This window comes from Arachis ipaensis, chromosome B04 (genome assembly GCF_000816755.2).
Source record: "Arachis ipaensis cultivar K30076 chromosome B04, Araip1.1, whole genome shotgun sequence".
NCBI lineage: Eukaryota > Viridiplantae > Streptophyta > Magnoliopsida > Fabales > Fabaceae > Arachis > Arachis ipaensis.
In genome coordinates this window covers 127,351,832-127,355,733 of record NC_029788.2, presented here as the reverse complement: position 1 = coordinate 127,355,733, position 3,902 = coordinate 127,351,832, and positions in this window count along the sequence as shown.

Here is a 3,902-nt window from a genome sequence, read left to right as displayed (position 1 = left end):
AAAATTATGTTCTTAATTTTTATTTTTTTATAAGATTTAGAATTTATAATTTAAAATAAATGTTATGTTTAGAGAACCGAAGTTTCATATATAGAAGAATTATATGTATATATTCAAGACATGGTATGATGCTAATGCTATAATACAAGTAACGAAAAGTTTTTAATGTGTATGGATATGTATGTAAAGAGATGTTAGAAATTACTAGAAACAATGTAGAATATAAAAAAATAGTGTGTGTGTCGGTAAAGTTGGGTTCAAGTTCCCACACTGAGTGTGTTGACGTGAGTGTGATTTGATGAAATGTTGGACGGTTTGTTAAATAATATGAGAGAGATAGAGATCCACCCTTTTAGACTTTTAGTAACACAAAGTGACAACTACATGAGACAATTTCACACAGAAAAAATAAGTGTCTTTGGTTCTTTAATTTTCATCATCATGAATGAGAGATTGGAATGTTGCGGTTATTCAAGGAAGCGTGATGTCGCTTCTTTTGCCCATTTTCTTTTTCTTCGGAAAGGATTCATCCACATATATACTCATAGGTTTCTTTTTCATTTTTTTTTTTGATAAGTTAGATTAAAGAAGTAGGGGCGTAATTATAGGAATGTAATATTTGAATTTGAATTTAAATTTAAAAAATTTTAAAAATTTCTTACGATATTTTACCGTTCAATAGGTCAATGACTAATTCTTAAATTCTTGACATTATTTAAACGGATAAACAAAAAAAAACCAGAACTTGCCTTATTTAGTATTAATTAATTGTCACAACAATTAATAAATATTAAATAAGGCAAGTTATGGCTGTTTTTGGTTGATTTTCTTTGGTTACCAAACATTTTTGTATTAAACAGATTAGTAAATTAACCATTGGATCAGTTAAAATTAGTTTCTTAATTTAGAACTTCTTCTTTAATTGAAATTTGATTACTACTAGACTTTAATATTCTTTTATGAATAATTTCTGCGTTGCAAAATGAAGTTATATCATCTAAGTCTTGATTATATTGGAGCAAATCTTTTATTTTCTTTTTTCTTTTTTATAATAAAAAGATGTTTGATATGATTGTATAGAAAGAAAAGCAAAATACAACAATGTTTGAAATTATATTCTAAAGCAACAAAAAATTCAAATAAAATTATGGAACTAAAATTTACAACAAACTAATTCTGATACAGAATTTAAGCAATACTACTTGTTATTAATTCATATCATCATCTTAAAATCTTAGGAAATAAGACAACCACTCAATTAACCAATGATATAAATTTGGGTTATGCTACATGTATACTAAAATTAGCCATTAAAGTCAGTCATCAGTATAAAATATACGCTGAAATATAAATACACATTGAAAATAAATTAAACCAAATATATATTTATACATAAATACATTAGTGACGAATTTGGGTGGCTGATTTTGATGTACGAATAACATTTGGGTATAAATTTTATGTATTGATAACTGTTAAAAAATGTTACATTATCACACAATAGAATGAGAGTTGGTCATTTGGTCTAAGTTGATTAATATGCAGTATACATATATATTGTGGATTGTGAAAATATTTTAATTTCTTCTTAACTAGTCATTGATTTGGCTTTAATATATACCGTATCTATATATAGATGTAGTTAATGGATATTCAAATAAGAATAATCTTAAGAAACAATTTTTTTTTTTTTTAACATCAATCAATTTTTTAAAATTATTTTGTTTATCTTAAATTCTAGATCCTAAATCATAAACTCTTAATTTTACGCTCTAAATTATAAATTTTAAACCCTAAAATTAACTAACATTAACTAATTAAAAGTTGTTTTTCTGTAATTTTTTTCAACAAAATGTTGAGCAAAAAGTGTGATATAGTAAAATCATAACTTGGTGTATGTAGATATTATGTTTCTGTGGAAAGTACACGCTTATCGTAATTTATAGTATGCATTCTAATATTAATATTAATTAGGAGTGAATGATAAGCCAAACATATTTTATGGTGTCCTCTTCCATTGCCATTGAACTTTTCAATGAGCCAATTCAATTTCTACCCCTTAAAAACTACTCTCTTTCATTTCTAGTTTTTATATGTTCCAAATAATTGTAAAATATTATTTTGCGACTTACAATTTTTTCTTTTCAAGGGAAAGTTAAAAATTTTTTAACTAACAAAGAATGCAACCTTTTTATTTAGTAAAAAACGTTTACTAATTATTATTTTATATTTTAAACTAAAAAAATATCAAAATAAGAGATTGAAAATCTTTCATCTCCTAAACTAATTTTTAGTGTTAATTAAGTTGACTAATAATTCAATCTTTATATTTGTATTGGATAAGAAGTTTTCTTTTATTTCGACTATATTATATGTACACTATAAAATTAGTTAGTCATTAATATTAAATACATATTATAATACAAATACACATTAAAAATAAATTAAATTATACATATATTTATACACAAATATATTAGTGGCTAATTTTAGTAGTTGATTTTGACGTAAGAATGACATATTTATTATATTTTTCACGTTAATGTTTCTCATATTTTATTAAAAGTTACTGATAAAAATAGGTAATTAGGAAAACAAAAAGCTCACTAGAGCTGAAAAGAAAGGTAATAACCTACAAATTAAAGTTAATCGAGCAAAGTAGCAAACAATAAATTGGTCAAACTAATTAATTAAATCAAAATAAAAAATTTAATTTTTATTACTTGTTCATAATATTCTCCATCTCGACATACCAATAATTAATCTGTTTCGAATTTGAGCTTCATCTAAATGGATGTTGGTGGTCAATAAGTTGCTACATACACAAAATAAACTTCAAACTTTCAATATTTTTTTAAACAAACTAATGAACTGCTCGAACAATTCAAGTTGGTTATAAAAAATCTAATTAGATGTATGGATTCAAAGCATTATTTAAGAAAACAACTTTTCTAAGTTAGTGGCAAGTTGATAGTATGATATTGCGTCCTAAATTTGAAGGAAAGCTGAAACATGTACGGATATATTATATATGTTGAATGATTAATTAGGTAGCCACAATACTGACACTTTTATTTAATTGGCATGGTTTCTGATTCTGATTTGAAAACAAAGCACTGCAAATATTATTAGGCGGAGAATAGAAGAAAATGACTAAACATTTTATGACGGATCTGATTGGATCCAAAGCATCTATGATCTCTGATCTTCGAAAACGATAACTCATGATTGATGACTCTTTAATTCTGCTGAAATCCATGATTAACAATGTCACACTCACTGTCAATAAATAATTAATATTTTGCCAATTTGTTCACGCTAGTTGTATATATAAAAATTAAGGATTTGATGCTTTAAAATATGTGCAACTTCACAATATAAGACAATGTAGTTAGAGAGCCATTGCTGTGAGTTAGGAAACTCCACCATTTAAAGCTCTTAATTAGCTAAAATTTTGATTAAAACAGATTTGTCATCTTAGCATTTTATATCTTTTCTTTCTATCACTGATGGGTATTAATTTTTTTTTTTATTTTTCTTAAGAATTGAGAGTACAAATAATTTTATTTAGCATTCTAAAATATTTAGAAGGCATCGTTCGAATTGACTCAACAACAAACTATCATGTGTCATTAGGCAACAGTGCATTAAGCGACTAATTTCATATTGGGACTCTCTAATAATTCTATACAATTTTGAAATTAAATATTAAACATTAAAATTTTGCTAACAAAAGTATAATTTTTTGCCAATGAGTAATAACTCAAATGGCATAGTCTTCCCATACTCAATTAATAGGTTACGGGTTCGAGTCTCCTATCTTTGGTAAAAAAAAATAAGTATAATTTTTTGTGTATTTAAGTAGAAAAAAATAAAATAATCACAAACCCTAGTTTTTATTT